Here is a 21,149-nt window from a genome sequence, read left to right as displayed (position 1 = left end):
TGTTACAACCACTTCCTCTAACCTCCGTGGAGAGAGACGGAGCGTGAGAGAGAGGGTGGGAGGAGAGGGGAAGAGATTGAGAGGGAGAGGGAGAGCGAAAGAATGAGAACAACAGAGGAAGATGGAATAGGGGGCAGACGGTGGCCAGTGACGAGGCCAGTCTCCAGAGACACAGAGCAGGCCCCCGGTCTCTTCCTCCTCGCACAGGCCGCGCCACTGCCAGCTTTGCTCTTAAGATGATTAAGAGTTACACCGAGACTCGCTTTGACACGTGGAGAAATCCTCTCAGCCCCGTTCTCACGTGCGAAACACCAACAACCTCAACCTCAACCTCAACCTCGCCCTCGCCCTCGCCATCACCCCACCAGCCTGCTACGCCTTCTGGGAAAGAGAGAGACACCTCTCCGCCTCCAGCTAGCCAGCGAGAGAGAGCTGTTGCGACATGAAGAATGGGTTTGAGTCAGTGCCATGTAGTGCAGACACAGACAAACACCTACGAAAAAAAAATCTAATGCAGCCAAACTGCTGCTGGCAAAGCAGCCTACTCTGCACCCATAAGATGCATACCTCTGCTACTGCCTTGTCTGCCATAAACACCCATGGATACTACACCACGCTCACGTACAACTCCCTTAGCATGCATTCTGTTGCCCCTGAGCCTTGCTCTAATGCCCCCAAACTGAAATCCAGCCAAGCCAAGTCCATCCACACTGGGCAAACAAGAGGTATTCGCTTGTCTGCCAGACTACCCATCTGTCTGTTAGTCTGTCTGAAGCGCGTGTGTGTGTGTGTGTATGGTGCTACGTCCATCACTCAAACCTAGAATGAGATCACCGTCACCACCAACCCACACATATCCCTGCCGCAGTAGGAAACTCTTACCACACGAAGGCCTGGTTAAGCCAAAAAAATATTCCCTGAGCCACATCACAACAGGACCGTGAGAGTGGCTCTGTTCTTTCTCATTTGGCGTAACCCCCTTCACCCCCCACCCCCGCCCCACCTCCCCAACCTCACACCCAAGTGTACTTTTTTCTGTTACTTGGTAAATGGCGCTACCGTGACTCAGTGCACAGTTCGCTACACGCTCTGCTTCCACCTCCATTACAGAAATATTTTCATATCCCAGACAGTCATTCCATTCAAATAATCAAACCTCCCTTTCTGGGAACAACAATAAATAAAAAAAACAAAGCAGCAGCCTGCTCCTGCCTACGGCAAGCCCACTCTGGAGTAATAATGCCAAGCTAATATTCTCTTTATGGCTACATAACAGAGAGGCCATGTGGCAGCAGTTTGCCATTTGATGTAGCATTGTACTGACATACTGCCCCTCCCCCCCTTATTTGCATTACATTACATTTTTAGTATTACATATTCATTTTGAAACTGCATATCAGAACTGGAATTGTGGGCAGGGAAGTAGTCTCTTTGAGTTTTCTATGTTGCAAGAAGGATTTGCTCTGTGCCAAAAGTATCCATCCCCTGAGAAAGCCTGCACCTGCTATCACTGCCTGTGTGTTATAAGTAAACACCCTCGTTTAGAGGGGTCTCTGTTTCTGTCACTCTACGTGCCTGTGTGTTATAAGTAAACACCATCATTTATAGGGATTTCGGTTTCTATGGCTTCAAGCTAAGCTGCAGTCACAGTCCTCCAGCCATGGGCAGCATCGGTCTCTCACCCTGGTGTTGCCTGGACCTGTTCCGTCCAACTGTGTGGGTACTACTGTAAGTCCAGGTCATATGAGGCCGGCTGATACAGTAATCACACTAGGGGACATGATAATAAACACACAACAACAGAGGTGGCGGTTTATTTATTTTTTTCTTAAGTCAGTCAAAAAAAATGGAAATGAAAACAAAGGATAATCTGTCTGTCAGAGGCTTACAACCTCCACGTGGTCTTGTGTGTGTGTGTGTGTGTGTGTGTGTGTGTGAGTGTGTGTTTGTGTATGTGTTTGAGCTTGTGGGGCCTATATGCATCTCTCCTCCAAAGCTGTCATGTTGGCATTCCAAGATTGCAGGTCCACCGATGCATAATGCGTTGTGTCATGACATTTCTGTAAGGATAATAGGAAAAGACAAGCTCAAATCCCTTGACGTAGAGGGGCTACGGGTAAAGGTGGCATGATGGGGTACTCTCCTCTCATGTCCACATGTCTAGAGTTTGTTTCTTTTTTTGAAGTCACTGTTTTTTTCCCCCGTGCTTTGTCACATCTCCTGAGTAGGATGCCAGAGAGAAAGAAATGTGCTGAGGAGGTGTGTGTGTGCGTGTGTGTGTGTGTGTGTGTGTGTATGTGTGTGAGTAAGTGGTTGCAGTGCCTTCACTCCAGACAGTGTACACAGCAGCGGCGGAGGAAGATCGAGCTGCCGCCTCTTTAAACATCCCCTTGTGTCTGAGATCCTCTCCAGGCCCTATGTGGACACAGGACTTGCACACTTGCACTTCCAACTTAACGCTATCGAACAGGACAAATAACATCAAGAGACACGTGAGATGCTACTTACTGTATGGTATATGTTTTAAAATGTAGTCTTATAGATTTTTTTGTGCACACGTGCATATTGTCAATGTCAGAATATTGCTTCTGACAGCTCAACCCCGTTTCATTTATTTCAACAGGAGAAACGTGTCACACCTACAGACAGAGGTGGCTGTGACAATCAACACCCTGTGGCCCCAAACAAAAACAAAAAATGCCGAAAGGGGTTAATTTTCAACCAACATGTTCGCTAACATGCATCTGCTGAAGGGAAATGAGTTTGTGGTAAAAACGGATGCCCACAGAGAGAAAGATCCCTGGGGATGATGGGCGGGTGGCACCAAGCCCTGACACTCTGAAAGGTGGCGAGAGGGGATGGGGAGGGCAGGGGGGCAGGTTTATGCTAATCCGTGTAACCTACAGGGGTTGGGTTAGGCAGAGAGGTGCATTACTACACTGAACCTTGCAGGATTACACCAACCAATATGCCCTGTGAGGGGGGCCAATTCAGAATGGAGCCAGGGACACAAATGAGCACCCACTCACACACACACACACACACACACACACACACACACATTCAAAAACGAATACAAAGGCCAGTAAACACAGTAAGGTGTACATACAGTATGGGGACACTCAACCTTTTCAGTGTACATCACATACACAAATACAAACATGTGGATAGTCAGATACATCCACATTTCCTGATCTATTTTCGCCCAAGATTTTTTAGAACCACTATGACCATTTAAACTACAAGGTGCTTAAAAACCTTACAGTAATCTCTGTCTCAAGAAGGGAATAAAATATGCTCTGAGTCAAGATAAAGACCTCAGGAATCGTGCTGATTTTCAAATTATGTTCTTCCTGCCACCAAACTAAGTAGAATCATGTAGACTTAAAAAAAAAAAAATTCGAGCTTGTTGGATTGAAAGACCTTGATATAGTCCACCTGCTCCGGTTACATCTTTGATTTAAACAAGTCCAGCGTTTCTGAGAGGTGCTTACCAAACATTTGTACCGCGGGGGAATCGATGGCCGGGGGGGACGTGTCTCTATAGGGGGAGGACTGCGTCAGCGCGACACAAAAATCAATATGACAACATGCCCCCACAGAATGCTGAGACCGGAGCAGCCACTTTCATCCAGGAGCACAACGGAGCGATCCCAGCTGGGGAACACGTGGCCACAACTACAACGCCGTGAAGCTTAATAGTCAATAGTCCACGAGTACAGAGAACAAATAAATGAACCAGAGTGAGAGAGCGAGAGTCTCCAAATGAAGGTAACAAAAATTGCTCTAGTGAGAGAAAGAGGGGGGTGGGGGGCCTAGAGGAAGTGGGACTGCTTCACTCACCAGCCTCTGGTGCACTTTGTGTCCCCGGAATACGGTGAGGCACATAGTCAGAGGGGGGAGATGGGGAAGGGATCTATGGAAGGGATAACGGCAGCCGAGGTGTCCCATTACACGGAAATATTGGACAAGGTGGAGGAAAATAATTTCACGACACCTAGAAGGCCGTTATCCTGCTTATACCCCGGTTGCCACAGATGTATTGAGGCAAGCTTGTATAGCCTAGGGTTAGAAACTTTTGGTTCAGTTTGAGAAGAAGCCAGCCTGTTTAGTTTGTCACGGACAAGGATAACATTGGATAGTTTGCTTGGTTCCAATTGATTTCATGGTTGTTAAGCCCAAATCCTTTAGCTTGCTAGTTGTTTTTGATTCTATGCTTGCTAGCTTGTTGGCTTCCTTGTTCTCCAGATAATGTCAGCCTCTGAATTAATTGCGTCTACACCACTACACCATCATTCATTAGCTTGCCAGACAACACACTCAGTACCCTCTACCCTCTATCGATGGACAGATTTTCACATGTGGAAGTTTCCAGAGCATTGACATACCTAAACTACTTCCCCTTATACAGAAATTTCGGGACACCTGCCAGCCTATCAGAAAAGAGTATATAAAGAGGCCTATAGTTGGGGGGGGGGGGGGGGGGGTTGGTGAAGGCAGAGGCAGACAGGCCTCCCACTGTAATTGCATAGCAGCGGCCCATACCCAAACATACACTTTCACTTTAGCAAACCAATCAGTTTTGTGAAAGACAGCTTGTATCATTTTGTCTTCTCAAAATAAAGAAAATGAACAGAATTGAGTTAGGTGCTGCAAACAACAAAACGACTGAAGTTATCATAATCACATTCAAAAGAAGATGCAAAAGGAATTGAGACTAAATAAGTTGGCTGAAGGAAACAAAATACAAAATCTAAATATCTAAATGCCTGTGATGTTAAATAACTCACAGGCAGTGGTGGCATGAGATGGGTGATTTCCCTGGGTACCACTGATGGCTCTCTGTGAGCCTACTCTATTATTCACAGGGGTATTTACACCCAGAGTCCAACTCCAGAGCTACCTGCGGAATGAGTCATATCCACACCGCACAGCACAAAACTAGTCTCCCATGACTGATAGTAAAAATGCCAACCACAGTCAACACCCCTGCTGCCACCTTTCTCACCATTAAATAAAAGGGAGCTGTTTGATGTTCATTGAAATCAAATTTGGTGACAATATGAATGTTTTTTTCTCTCTCTAACACTGTTAGTTCTATAACATCTGTTGACTCTTCTAAAGAGTACGGTTGCTGTAGGAGAAATCAGTACGAGCGGGAGAACTGTAGGGCAGCATCCTGCTCCCTTCAGAAGCCTCTGGTTCCTCTCTTGAGAGAGAGAGAGTGGCTGGAAGGCAGCCAGCCAGCCAGGCTCTTGGGCACAGCTATGACAGAGCGCCTTCCTGTGTACTGCAGCCTCAGCCCTAGCCTCAGACCCAGGGCCTCGCAATCTAACCAAAAGGCCGTGGGCAGCACACGCTCTCCATTTCCTGCTTTCACTTCCTGTTTTTCAGGCCCCCGCATCCCGATGACCACTGAAGGGGGGGAGAGGCAGAAACAAGACGAGAAAGAAAAAAGAAACAAACCAACAGGGGGAAAAAAAGAGAGAAGAGAAGAAAGAAGCAGCCTATGGGGCAGGGGCATGCTTCCGCTGCGATTCCTCCCCTCTGTTATCTGCCTGCCTGAGACGGGGAGACTAAACAACAACAGAGCCCCAGCTCCCGTGGACTCCCAGGGGAACGTGTGTAGTGGCCAGGTCACCACGCAGGCCAACAGGAGCGCCCACTGCCTCACACTCTCTTACTTTCTATTCAATTATCAACCGGCTTTTCCTTGTTTTGGCCTCGGCTGATAAGGAGTATAAAACGCTTCCTGACTAACACAGCGTGGAATCACTATGCTGCTTGTACAATGGACAAGTTCACTTGCATCTCTTACAACAAATAACATACAACAATAAAACTTTATGATAGAGGTGAGGGAGAAATGAGAGTCTCTGTATGTAGGAGAGAGAGTGATAGAGAAAGAGAGAGAGATAGAGGTAAGAGGGACAGATAAATGTAAAGAAGAGGAGAGGCTGAAAGGAAGAGTGTGAGAGAAAAAGGAAAAGCAAAAGAGAGAGAGTCAGAGTCAGCTCCTCATCCTGACGCCCCTAAAGTTTGTGTGGCTGGCTGGAGGCTTGGGAGGCTCCTCTGGCAGGAGCCCTTTGTGGCGGCTGGCTTATCTCCCCCTCCAGCAGCCACAGCTACAGCCACAGCTTTAGCAGCAGCTATGGAGCTAATGTCTCCTGATGCCAATCTGCCACCCCACTGACTCTTCAGGAGCCCTTCGCCCATTCACTCCCCATAGTCTCCATTTTCTCTCTCTTTTTCTCTTGTTCTTTCTTTCTTTCCTTCCTTTTTTCCTCAAACCTGCACTCTTTCTTGCCCACTCTCATTCTCTTCACTCGCTAATTTTCTTGCCCTCTCTCACTCTCTTCACTCACGCTTTCCTTCACACTTTTTATTCCCTCACCTTAGTTTCCAAGGCAACTAATGAGATGTAATTAATATGATCTACTGAGGGGATGTGCGTGTAAAAATGAGAGAAAACGCAGCTCTGGAAAGGAGATGTGTGGAAGAATGAGACAATAGACTGTTAACTACATGCACACACTATTTCCATCATATTAATTTCCCATCTACAACATTACTGAGGCACAGACAGCATTCTCATATTTTGATGGCAGCTGCTGAAACACATTCAGTAGTTAAGATGATTAGAATTTGAAACCGTGACTCTGTCATGGGTAAAATGTAACATGTGTAAATGAAAAAAAAAAACTCTGCTTAGGGGTAAATTGAAACATAAAAATCCCCTTGCTCCTGCCATTGTGTAGGCAAAGACTTGTAATCCCCTCTGACTATAGATTTCTACCCATTGTTAAAGCTCTTCAAATGTAAAATACTGAAATAACTTATTTTGACAATATACTGAGTGGAAAATGTACACCGACACTCTCACCTTGTGTTAGTCCTATATTTGTGACATGGAAGTGAAAACAATGGAGGAAATATGTGAAAAAACACCAAATGTCCACTTTATGTCTACAAAAATAAATGACATGAAGAGGCATTGTGTAATACTAAATATAGGGGAAGGAAAGTCCCTGAATGAATTTGGTACAGTTCCTCCTGTCAATATTGATCAAAATAAGTTGAACCTGCTGTCATCATATCCTCACAGGCACGAGTGGGTGTGTGTAGATTTCCAATCTCTGGGGTTTCAGAAAATTCACTTCTGTAGTTCTATAGTTTGATAACACTCCCCTCTAACTAAAGCTTGTTTTCAATCATAAAACTTACGACTGACACACCTTTTCACAGAGGTACACACAGAACATATATTCAGCAACCCAAACATCTGTGGAGCCACAAATGATTTATTGAATGAATGCCTTTCAGGACATAGAGTTTCAAGTTTTGGCTTATGATCATGTGATGCCACCCTGTGATGCTACCATGTGAATCTAGCCTGTGAAACTATGCTGTGGCATTCTAGCCTATGATATGAGATTGTAGGACTATCATGTGATGCTTGCCTATGATGCTAGCCTGTGATGCTAGCCTATGATATGAGATTGTAGTACTATCATGTGATGCTAGCCTATGATGCTAGCCTGTGATGCTAGCCTGTGATATTAGATTGTAGCACTGCGATGTGATGCTAGGCCATGGCGGGAGGGTTGCGCTGAGGAGGCAGGCAGTGAGTGGTTAATCTCAGGCAGAGGCAGCTGCTGCTGCCATGGCTGCTGCTTTACTTTAGCTCTCCTCTGACCCTAACTGTAATCCCACACTGGATCAATATGAGTTCAGAGCATCCTTGTTCCTGCTAGCACATAACTAAAACCAAGGGGAACAGGAGACCACAGAAAGTGGGGGAAGAGAGAGAGAGAGAGAGAGAGAGAGAGAGAGCAGGAGGAAAAGGGAGAGTGATGGAGGACGGAAGAGAGAGAGAGAGAGAGAGAAAAAACAAGAGAGCGGGAGAGACAGAAAGCTACTTATCACCTTGAAAATGACATCGGTGAAGACAAAGCCTCCCAGGACATGCCTGGTCTCAGTGCTCTTGTCTTGCATGTGTCAATGAGAACCATGTAGAGTCTGTTCTTAATGTGGGTCACCACTGCCATCACACAAAGAAATGTGACAAAGGTTTAACCAAGAGATCATTTGAATTATTCTGTGGATTAATCTGATATGGAAGATTAATTAATGATGACAACCAGTAATGTACAAACAAGTGAGGCCGCTCAGATAAATCACGAGGCTGTAATTAGACAGATGAAAAAAACGAGGGATAACCAAAAGTGTGACTGTTTTGCCAGTAATTGAAAAAATAAATAATTGATGCTCTTACGCATGAATCTAAAAAAAAAAGAGAAGGCGGACACTAATCAAAGGATGGCTCGTAGAGAATATAACTCAATTGCAAAGGATTTGGCGGTTAGTGATGTTGTGGCCTCACACAACACAGTGAGCAGCAGTCAGACATTATCCAGAGACAACGAGGCAGAGCCCTACACGACGTGCATCCACACTATCAATCACAGATTTTAGCAAGGTCGTGAGCACGGAGCACCAGCCAAGGTGACTTTCACTGTGGTGAATGCCTGGGGGCGGGGGGGGGGGGGGCAACTTTAGTGTGTCTTTCCCCTTTCTCTCGCTCTCTCTCTTTATGCACAAATATGTATTCCTTTTCAAATGACATTAAGACAAACCGCAAGGAAGGGTAAAGAAAACATATACACAGAGGATATAGTACCAAAGCCTTGCCTGCCAGGAGAAGTGAGCAATCACACTGAATTTGGCGTGCCCTTTGAATGCAGTTTCTGCTGGCAAGCAAGAGCCTATTGAAGTTTATTCAGCAGCATATGGTAAATGTCACTCAGGAACACTGTTTGAGTAGATCTGATGTAAAGTCTCAGAGAACACCCCTACACGAAGGTGTCTGTGAGAGTGTGCCTGCGTGTTGGTGTAAGATAATAGAAAGAGAAAACACACACACACACACACCCTCAGACACACACACACACACACCCTCAGACAGACACACACACACACACACACACACACCCACACACACACCCACACACACACACAGTCGTGCCAGAAGAAAGAAGAAGTGGCCCCACCCCCACCCCCTGGTCATGAGTGGTAGCTGCGCTGTAACATAATTACTGGTGGGACGCGCCTATTCCCAGTGATCCATTTGCGTCAGTCAGGTTTTCAAGCCAAGCCGATGAATGGATTCTCAGTTTCTCAAGGATAAAGCGATGACCCTCTCCAAACAGCTATATCCATTTCACTTCTCCTCCTCCTGGAATACGGGCCTGTGCTAATTGTGCAGCGACTTTGATTTTTTTTTTCTCTCTCTCTCTCTGCCCCTCTCCCTTCTCCCCTTGACTCTCAGTTCTATCGTTCTTAACTTTGTTTTGGTGAGTGTGTCAGTGAGTCTGTGTGTGTGAGAGAGAGAGAGACAGAGAGAGACAGAGAGAAAGAAAGTATGTTTGTGTGGGGATACGTGGGTGTGTGATCACACACACATACACACATGCGTTCACATATACACATTTATATGACAGTGAGACAGAGAGGATAATCTTTGTTTATGATCCATAAAATTCAATATTCACAATGTGCTGATGTCAAAAATTCACAAGATGCACAATATTCGAGGCAAGATGTGCTATTGGCAGGCGAGATTTAAAGCCAGCAGACACACATGAATTGGTGCCAGGATTATATATTTAGTACAGAGCTAGTTCTAATCAGCCAGAGTTACATAATCATTCCTGAAATCTGTGCTTTTATATGCATATACATATATCCAAGGATTTTCTTCTTTAAAAATATCCTTTGCCAATTACACCACAGCATACTTTATGATTGTTCACTGTTTTACTCTGCAAGCCTAACCAGTACAGAACGGTTTCTTCATAATTAAAAAATTAGGTTTTTTTTTCATAAGTGAGAACTGGAACAACTCACAATTATGTTATATGAAGATGGTTCATATATGTTATATGAATGGTCTGGGTCATGGACATTAGATTAAGCCATTTTAGAGCGGCCATCTTTTTTTTTTTTTTTTCGCACAAATGACAATGTCAGTGATCAGCCACATTACATCCAAAGCAATGACTAAGCCATGGCACTTAATATCTCAATGAAGGGACCATCTGAAGCAGAGGCAAAGGAAGAGCAACTGTTTCATCACTGGTATTCATTATGACAATATGCCAGTTTAAAGACAGGACCTTCACCCAAACTCAGACCAATTAGAGATTTCTGGCATTTTTATACAGGGAGCATGTCATGAGGTTTGCTGCATTTTATAGCCATAAAAGTTTTTCTACTCAACTACTTTTTCAGGGTAAGCAATAATGAAAATCAAATGAACCTTATGAAGTAGATATAATGCATACACAGAATGAGGCAGTGTGGAGTGTTCCATGCACAACAATACAACAAAGCCACTGTTACCATTTCATGCATTTATTAATAAGAGAATCGTCATAGCTCAAGGCAATTCATTCAAATGCTGCATTCCAAATTAAGATCTTAGGAGGGGAAGTTTTTCATCTTTTCACCACAAAATCAAACACCAACTCTCTCTCTCACACATTGTTAGCATAAAACCTTTTTTTCTTTGGGGGGTTGGACTTGATGTGGTTGTCTGATGTGGTGGCATGCATCCCTGGCTGTCTCTGCATGGCTGTCCATCAACACTGAGTTTTCACCAGAGATAGCTAATCCCTCCAACACACACACACACACACACACACACACACACACACACACACACACACACACACACACACACACACACACCCACTCCATCCTCACATACACAAACACTCTCACACACACAAACCATCCCCCCACACACACAGACAGACACACCCCTCCTAAAGCCATCCTGCGAGCAGCGCTAAGTGCCATGGCAGCCTTTTGATGTAGTGCAGATCTGCAAGTCAGAGACAGTAAACAGCGCAGATGAATGAAGATTCCCCTCCTCAGGGGCAGCACTGTGTTAGGATATCAGGAGCGTGGCTGCGCACCACAACACCTCAGCACCGATCCGCTTGCACGGCCCCATCCAAATCACAACCCCATCCAAACAACAGCATGACACGCATCAGATACTGTCACACACACACACACACACACACACACACACACCAAGAGTGATACTGATAAAGGTGGCTTCTGCATCAACAGAAAGGATTCTCATCCATTCGGTACAGTGCTGCTTGCTCTGTTCCCTACCATCTCGAATGAAGTGCCTCTGTCCAGGATGGTACCCTGTGACTCCCCAGCCATCGCTCCCTACTGCTCTTTATGGACATAAAAAAACTTCCAAACAGCTTAGAATAAATATTTAACATGTTCTTCCCTTATGACATTTTTATCCTCTTCACAGTCTCCCAGTTCAACAATGCTCCATTATATAAAAGGTTTATGCAATCCAAGCTGCGCGGACAGCTATGACTCATAAACTGTGAAAGGTTGTCAACTGATGAGATTTGTGTGTGTGTGTGTGAGAGCACGCACACGCCTGTGTGTGTGTGTGATACAGAAATTGATGCACAATAATCTCTCAACAATTTAATATGAGCCAGTGAACTTGACAGACTAAAAAATACAGAAAATTAGCAAAAGCTATAAAAACATCCAAATATGGGCACATAGAGTAATATGACTGTTGGTATAAGATATACACAACTTCTAGTGGGTGATTTAGTTCTTTTTTTTCTGCTATCCAGCCCTCAGTCTTCATGCCTCCGAAGGTTTTAAAGAACAAAAAAGAACATGGCTCCACCAAACCCTGCAATTTCAAGGGAATGGCCAGAAAAACCCAAGTCAATTTGGCCATGTCCTCACACAGTCCAAGTCATTGTGGGGCTAAAGTCAGTAATATTTTTTTTTCTTTCTCTACTCATTCTTGTGTTCACTGGTTTTGTTTGTGTTTTTTCATTTTTTTTTTTAAACCACTGATTCATTTTAGTTTTTGCACTCTCTAACTACTAACCAGAGATAAATGTGGAGAACAGGATCTTAGGCAGGGACAAAACCAAAGCTACCGCAATGCCAAGGCACCCTAGAGAATGAGGGAGGAGCAGGGTGCTCAGCTTTGTCTGCCATCACAAGCTGAGGCAGAGGAACAATTTTCATTCTAAAATATAGATGTGTGCTTACATAAAAGGCCGCTTTTTCTTCTTTCTTTTTTTCTCTCCGTGCAAGGCAACCTTTGAATGGAGACTATTCCTTAGAAAATTCTTGAAGTCATGCAGCAAAAACAAGAACACTCTGAAATTGCTCAATGCCAACCGTGTTCATTTTCCACATGGTGAACACATCACTGAGTTTTCTGCTGTTTGGGTTAGTTGTCTTCTAGTTGTCGTATTTGTATGAAAGCAGACTGCGTGGCAATGGGAACATTGGAAAGGTGACTTCAGTCATTACCATACACTGCACGGTGCATTCATATGGTTTTCACCCTGGCATTTACATGGACGGCTTCAAAGCACTTACTCCTTTTCTGGGAGATGAAAACACCTTAGCTCATATGAGACAATATTTAATTATAGAAGAGCAGTGAGAGAGGACTAGGCTGAACAGGCATCTTTAAAAATACCTTTCCTATAAGCACCAACAAACACAGGAAACTTACATGCATGAGTGTAAGGCAGGCCAGGGAGGACCTCCTACGTGCAGGAGGGACACAGAGACAAATGAAAATAAAAGATAGAGAGAACGAGAGCAGAGAGAGGGGGAAAGCAAGACAGAGTAAGACACGGCAAGACTGAAGCAAATCAAGCAAAGCAGAGATCATGAGGGAGAGAAAGAGAGAGAGAGAGAGAGAGAGAGAGAGAGAGAGAGAGAGAGGGAAAGAGATGAAGAAAGACAGAGGGGGGTGGGGGGCAGACTCAGCTGTTGGCCTCTCCAGGAATCTTTTCAAACCAACTGTTCCCTGACTGCCTGCAGTGCTGACTGTGGCCTGGCCACTGGTGGGGCGGCCTCGTCTCCCCCTGTGTGCGATATGGAAGGGGACAGGGCTGGTAGCACAGGCAGATGACCCAGAGAGGGGTGGGGGCGGTGAGGGGGCGGTGGTGGGAGGGAGAGGCCCCACAGCGAGATAAGGGGGCCAGGCCAAGAGCGAGTGTGTGACAGCGGCCAAGTACAGGCGGCGAACAGCTGAGATACCGATGGAGCGCAGTTTACTATTTCACCTGGATCAGCAGAGCACAGCAGGTCAGGCCAGAGCAGGACAGAGCAGGGCACGGGCACGGGCTCGGGCGCGTTTACGAGAACTCACAAGCCCTGGGAGGGAAAGAGGGCAATTCTGGCAGCTGGCCTATCAGGAGAGCAAACACTCTTGGACACACACACACACACACACACACACACTCAATCACTCAAAGAGATATATGCACACAAATACATGCACGCACACTCACGCGCACACAGTCATGTACACACAAACACATACGCCCACACAGACATGGTGGAGAGGGATGGCAATATTTATCTAGCAACCTTTTAATGACCTACTTGTATGCTGTTCAACGTGAATCAATTACCAGTTCACTTCTAGGAGAGAGCACAAATGACATAGAATGACTTTCTTATGCATAACAGCTATTACTACACCACATGCATGGAGATTTTAAAAAACACTGAAGACTGATTATCTCCCACACACTCTAGCCAATTACACTTAAATTAAGATGTTTGGGATTCAACATAAAGACCGCCTTTATGGACATAATAAACTGTCTCAATAACAACTCAGCTGGTTCTCCAAGTCTTTAGCTTAATGTAATTAACGTGAGGGCTTTTGTTAAAAAACGAGTCAATAAGCCAGCACTCTCACTGGTCCCAGACACCCATTGTGATTTTGTAATTGTGCTGAGGTTTACTACGTGAGTGGCGCAATGTTTTCCTTCGTCAAACGCTGCCAGACCTATTAGCAACGTAGGGAGGATGATGTCATGGGCTCTACAACTGATACCTTCCAGCCTCTGCTTCCTCTTCTCCTTACAAGGCAGAGGTCAAGTGTTCCATATCGCCCTGGCTGACAGCCTCCTGGTCAGCTGGTTTGGTTTTATTTTCCTACAATGGGGTAAGGGCTAGTTGACAAGTAGATGAGTTGCATTGACTGGTTGTTGACTGGCAGGCTTTGGCTTAAACTGAAGGGTTTAGAGTAAAGAGATTTAATTGAAGCGGGAAACAGGAGTTTGTAATTAAGTACTAATTCCAAAACTAGCTTTTGGTGTTTAAAAAGTGTGTTTAAAAATTCCAAAAGGCTAAGGTCGATATTTTGAATGAGCTCAAAAGACGCCATTAAAAACAGCTACAGAGAGGCTTGTCTCCTGAGACAAAATGTTTAAAAAGTAAAATGCTAAATAAATGGTTTCTCCAGTGAAGAGGACCACAGAAAATGACATGTCACTAACCACAAAGGTCATGTACAACAGCCTCAGGAGCTACCTCTTTGCAAACTGAAGAGATTAGAGTAATCTAAAACTCCCTGCAGTTCAGTATGATGCAGGCTCTCTGCCAAGCATTTATAAGAACACTTCACAGGCAAATGTACCATGTGCTCTGGATTAATCAGGCATGTCCAAGAAACTATCTCTGACTACCGCTAACTCCACTCTGCAAACAAAGACAGATTTCCAGTGGTGCCTTGCCTGAAGTGACACCTAACGCAGCAAACTAAAGTGCTGGCCATTTTACATCATATTAAGCAGCAGTAGCAGCTGATTTCCTCAAACAAGAACACACAAGATTTGGATTATCAACATACTTAAAACAAAACTCATCAAATGAGCTATGTGGTCCATCCTGTTGAATTTTGAGCCCTCACGGCTCAGGGTGGAGGTCTGAACTAGGTCTTGCCTCTGCTTTGGATGGGGTGGGGGTTGGTAAAGCAACCCAACGGCGGTTTAGGTCATTTCCCCTCCCCAGCAGTAAATACCAGGCACTGGGCTGGAGGATGAAGGATGAAGGATGAGAGGGACAGGTCACATCCCCTCAGTCCCGGCCAGGTTCACAGACGGGGAGAAAAACACGGATGCGAGACCCCTCTTCCTGCAGCCCCATAGGGCCCAAAGCAGCTGCAGGAGGCCCCAGACTTCCTACTGTACCACAAGCTAGGAACTGGGGATCAAGCCAATGCCTTTGTCTGAATTAAACTCACAGATTCTGTAAAGGACTTCTGAGGGCTTAACTACTCTTTAACAAACCAAACATGCCACAAAGAATATACTGTATGAATAAACCTACTTGGCATGAAACGTGTGGCAGCAATGGCAAGTGTCGCACAAAATGATGCATTTACAGTTTGGAATTTCACACATACGTTTTTGGCCTGAAAGTCAGCTCTCTTCCTGTCAGTCTCAGCAGGGGGCCCTACAGCTTGTGACAGAGATTACATGTGAGAGCGCTCAAACCCCAACAAAGCATCCAGTTTAGCGACAGCATCATTCTCCACGTGGTGCGCAGAAGACGTGCCACTTACGACATTCAAAAGGGACACACCCTGCACTGGTGGGCAGGTCTGCCTTTGTGACTTGAGTGCCAAACATGCCTTTCGGTTTGCTTTGACGCAAGCATGCGATTCAAGAATGCCTGGGAATGCACCAACTGCCAAACTCAAGCCCGTTTATCTGGTGTCAATATCTATTAAAAGCGTACATACACCGTCCACATTGCCAACAAAAACATAGTTTTGGTGTTCTATTACGTCTGTGAGAGAATTTGCATAACTAGTAAAGTAAAGCTGAGCGTGGGTATGGCTAGCTGCTGTAGAAGTCTGCAATGCTGTAGTAAGAGAAAGACAGAAAGAGAGTGAGGAAATAGAGAAAGAGATAAACAGAAGAGAAAAACGAGCAACTGTGTTCACACGTCATTCTCAAAGTCTTTTGGTAGTGGGCTCACATATCCTGTGCATGCGGCGTTACATGCTCCTGTGGTTTTGCTAACATGCATATCAGTGCCCTGGGTGCAGCAGACAGCAGTCAGAAACCCACAGTGGCCTTACAAAGGTGCAGGTGCAGCCGCCCCCACCCCCCCTCGTGCCGCCCCCCACCAGACATGCTCAGAAGCCCCCATCCAAAACCACAGGGGTACGCACTTGCCCCCTGAGCAGAGAAACTACCTTCTTCTCTGCCTCACACTGCTACAGTGGGGCAAAGTGATGATATAAAGAGGCGTATTGCTTGTGCATGAATTAGCAATACAACCCCTGCAAAACTATGCTATATTTTTATGTCAGTGGGTTATTATGTTCTGAAATGATTGCGTTTTATAAAATGGCTGATCAATGTTACTTCTGCGGCGCTCAGCTCGATGATGAGCTGTGGTATTTGGAAAATATAGTCTTCGTCTACTCTTGAGAAGAGAGTGATTAGAAGTGTCACACTGACTCTTGACTCTGCTGATAAGTGATACCGATTTGCAAATGTAAAAACGTCTGTACAAAGACTGTACAAAGGGAGTGGATGCTGTTTAAGTAGGTTCAAAATGACCACCGTTACAGAGGAGCTTAGCACAGATATCAACACAGTGACTCAGCCCTTGGCTTACGATAATATGAAGACTTATTTTCTGTGTCTCCTGTGCCTCGGGAAGTGAAATAAATGGCCCAGTAAGAACGTCAAAGCAAAAACAAACATCCATCTCTTTATCAAAGAAGGGGAGTTACTGGCATCAGTAAAATAATAGTTCAGAACTGCAGGTCTGTCAGCGGTAAGATCACTCAAACAGCAGTGATCTGGAGTAACAAACAAAGGAAAGAGAGACCACTAAGAACAGATAAGTTATGAGTGAAAAACTTGCAGGGCTGTTCACCAGTACAAACACACTGGCCTTATTAGAAAGCTCTGTTTCAGATTTGTGCTCCCTTTATTTTTTTTTAAAGAGAATGAGCACACCTGGAAAGAGGTCATTTACGTTACACTCGGTGAACTTGCCACAATTACACATCGCTTCAAAATTCCTTTCTTTCTTTTCCCTCTCTAACACTTACCCCTGCAAAAATGCCACTGTTTTGTTTTCACAGCCTCTGGGTCATTTTAACTCCTCTTTGAACTGCCCTCTTAACCCTTCACTAGTGGTCAGTTAAAGCAGAGCAGAGAGGCCTGGAGGGGGGGGGGAGTTTAGAGCTGAAAAGAGGATTAGTGGAAGATTTAAGGGCTAACACTCTGACGGCGTGAGCCGGGCTACTGATGCTCCTCCACAGCCATGAGCACCCGAGCAGGGGAGGCCGGGCTAGGAGGGCACCGCCACCTCCACCCCCCCACCTCCACCCCGGGGGAAGGGCGAGGCTGAAAGGGACAAGCACAGGCCGTCCATCCCTAAGCCTCCTCTCCCCCTCCTACTCCATAGCCCAGTCTGTGCTTTGCCCCTGCTCAGCAGCAGCACATGTGCTGACTGGACTGGCACGGGGCGGCTTAACGCCTGAGGTCACGGCCAAGGTCGAGCAAATTGAAAGGTCACGGCGCAGCCATTCTGCTGAGGTGCGTTACAAGGTACGGCTGGCGGGGTCATGGTCTTATGCATGCAGTTTGCAGATCAAACACATGTTGGAATGATACCTCTTGGTTAAACCTTGGGCTAGGCAGTATATATCAATATATTCGATGCTATTTTATACAAGATATAAGGAATTACCATATTCGTAATATCGAGTATGCGTAATATAGGCTACACAGGTCACCTATGTGCGTTTAAAACTGACCAAATTTTTTCAGAGAACGATGAGGCCCTCTCTAACTTATGTGTGTATGGTGACCAGCCAATCAAATTGTTCTATTGCTACAAGGTGGACGTAATATCTGGAAAACATCCGGGGCTAAAGCCTTCTCTGGGTGTTTTTTTATCCTTCAATTCTTTCATATAAATAAATGTTAGCAACCTATACAAGATACGTAATTCACTTAGCTAAGGCAGGCCTGTGCGCCTAAACCACGTTTTGATGTTGACGAATAAACGATTTATGGGTTTTCATTGTCTTATAGTAACGTTACTCTGCAACAATTATCTTGTTTAGTGGTAGACTGTTACTTGAGTATTGGTGAGCCTCATTCTATAGCTTCAAAACAATCTAGCTAGCCACAGTAAATTAAACATTTCTGTGGTCCTACAAAAAATTTTTACGTGATCAAACCGTCTTTAGAACAGTTGCTGAGCAGAACAGTTTGACCGTTTTTGATAGCATCAAATTAGAATATTTTAGTTTCAAGCGTTATTACGTTCAGATTGTAGCTTACACTATAGCAGATGGGATGTTATCTATTCATGCTGAATGTAGTTGCTCAGCCTAAATATACAAATGCCCACCCCAGGTGACATCCTGATAATGCCACTGTTTATTAATATTTACATGATCATATAAGGTAACACCAGTGGCAGACCTTCAGGGCCAGGCTGCTAAGCCAAAATGAAGAAAAACAATACAGTCATCAAATTATATTTTCAACTTTGCTCCCCCAAATGTCAAAGATCTTCCTTTGTCACTGACTGAACTTACTTTCATACTTTACCCTACAGCTTTACCATGTATGCTGTGTGTGGACTTACAATCAGCACTTTGGTCAGCGTGAGCTGTTTATAAATGTGCTTTATAAATACATTTGACTTGACTTGACAATGGTCAATGGATATTCTTTTATTTAAATCTAAAATTGTGTTTCATGTTGGAAATACCCAAACTTATTTTGGCAGCGTTTGATAGCACTGTGGGTGGAATCTGTTTTAATTTTTTTATTTGACTGAACACAGCTAATAAGATATAGGACAGCATGCTGTGTTCACTTTTTAGTATTCAGTACAAATAAATACTTTGTTAAAGTTTGATTATATTGTATCACATCCTCAAAATTTCTCCTCAGTGTATTGAGAATTTTAGCCGTATCGCCCAGCTATAGTTAAACCTGATAAATCCAAATTTATCATAACATTCATGACAAGGGTTTGGTTTTAAAGAACTTTAATGTTTTTTTTTCCCTTAAGAAAGAAAGAAAGAAAGAGTCCAATGAAATGGCAAACATGATTCAATAAACTAAAAGAGCTAAAATATCACTGAACCTCATTTAGGACCATGTGACAAGACAGAGGAGCTTTACCTCACTCATGTCTCATTTTTTCAAATACTCAGCTAAATACCATTACTTGGTATTGCTTGCTGTTGCTGTTGTTCAAAGACTTGGAATATTTTGGAACACAGGAAGCAGATACTGTACTTTTCGCAGGAGATACTTTTTCGATTGCTCAATTCAGAAACCAAACTGAAAAGGGCCGATGGCTATTGACGATAAAAAGACTTTTCCCAGAAAAAAGAACCAACCCAAATATATTAAGCAGGCCTGCATGCCACATTTTATTTATTGTTTTCTTCTGGATGAAAGTGTTTTAAGCATGATTTAATAAATATTTGCTTCAAAATGTTATCTCCATGAAAGTAAGCAGTATTTATAAAGTGCATGTGGCGCACAGCATCGTTGCCAAGACTGGACGCTAATCCCCAGGCCAATGGCTTGGAAGTCACCATCGCTACAATTTAAAGGCCTGCCTAATAAAGTTATAACTGTGGAGCCTTCAAACCTGATAGATGGTTTTATTTGGCAAGTGCCAGTGGGACCCTATTTACAGGCAGACGCGAGCTCAGTTTCATGTGGCTGCAGAGGAAGGAAGGCAAAAGGCAAAAAGGCAAGAAAGAAAAACTGAAAAAAGAGCGAGGAGCTAATATCTGGATGGATTCTCTCAGAATGGAGACTTTCCCCCTGCTGGTTTGATATCCGTTCAGAATCAAACAGTGGGGTGAGAGCGGTGCGGTGGCCAGGCGAGAGGCAGCCAGAGGTTTCTGGTTTTGGAACTCCCCGCGGGGGCTGATTGCTGGGTGACCCCTCCGGGACTCTGTGCATTCCTCTGGCTTGGAGAGCCCTCTAGCAACCGCCGATAACACAGGAGACAAGGGATAGTGGTCCCCAATCGAAGCTAAGTGCACTGTGTGTGAACGCGCATCCAGCAGCCATGCATATGAATCCTATTGTTCTTTTATGTGCTAAAGACAAAAGCATCTACCTTTCTTATTCAATAAAAGATGCTGTGAGATGGTTCCCAGATGGGCTCCTAAAAGCATGGTGCTGCCCACACAGGCGAACCATAGCTAAAGCATTATCTGCAGGGCTCAAGATTCTGCATCCAGTCTCCAGGTCTCACGGGGGAACGTTGGAATCTCCAGTTCTATGACGGTGCTCCAATGAACAATGAATCATGTTGCCCACAGCATGCCCAAAGAAAAAAAAAGAAAAGAAAAGGAAGAAAAAAAAAACCTGCCCAGAACAAAAAGGAAAAACGCAGTGATGTTGTAACGGACTGGGTGCAGACGTATGGCACATTCCTCCAGGCTGATCAGAAGAAATATTTGGAGCATAATTGCCAAAGTGCCTTCACGCCTCATTCTGAGAAGAGGGATGGACTCGCTACATGAGGGCGCGCTGGTAAATCATGGCCGTGAAATACACACACAATGACCGACTTTTTTGGACATGGTTTTGTTTTCAATGCAGGGAAAATACAGCGGTTGTCAAGCAGAGAGCAGCACTATATAGTTGCTTAGACTAGTTGCTCTCTTTTGGTTTTTTTTTGTCTCCAAAAGACTTTGAAAGTGTCACACTGCCCACCAATGGATTGCACAAGGGTATAAAGGGTATAACATTAATCTATCATTTCCAAAACAAGACAATATGAAGCTGGCTCATTGACATACCCAAAGTTGTCAAATGATGCCTTGCTTACAACTTCTTGTGCAAAAGCAAACACTTTAAGTCATCCTCTTTGAAAACTGAAAATAGTTTTTAATACCAGCCACACTTTTGTCGCATCGAAGAATCGAATTACCAGTAGACACCTGAAAACATTCCATCTCTCCTGTTTACATTTACCTCCAACTTCATGTTTATGATCAGCACAAAGTGTGAGTCAACTACACTTGAATGCTTCTTCAACTGTGCACGCAGGGAGCTGCCCTTACTGTGCTCCTTTCCAAGCAGCCGGTAACATTGTTCAAACTTGCATGGGTTACACTCCCCACAACCACGCATACACCCCACGCACCCTACTAAGTCTTGCTACATCACCAGACATGTATTTCAGTGGGTTACATGGATATGTATTTCATTTCACCAGTGGGAGGATGGGAATTATGAGGTCAAGCAGAG

At 44.6% G+C, this 21,149-nt stretch overlaps 1 protein-coding gene across 8 annotated transcripts in view; it reads right to left on the bottom strand.

Moving 5' to 3' along the window:
- The window catches only part of mef2aa (myocyte enhancer factor 2aa), a 92,099-nt gene that overhangs the window by 62,302 nt on the left and 8,648 nt on the right, over window positions 1-21,149 (bottom strand). The gene's annotated exons all lie outside the window — the stretch shown is intronic.

The sequence above is a fragment of the Clupea harengus genome, chromosome 3, assembly GCF_900700415.2.
Source record: "Clupea harengus chromosome 3, Ch_v2.0.2, whole genome shotgun sequence".
Taxonomy (NCBI): Eukaryota; Metazoa; Chordata; class Actinopteri; order Clupeiformes; family Clupeidae; genus Clupea; species Clupea harengus.
This window is presented reverse-complemented; position numbering and strand designations above follow the sequence as displayed.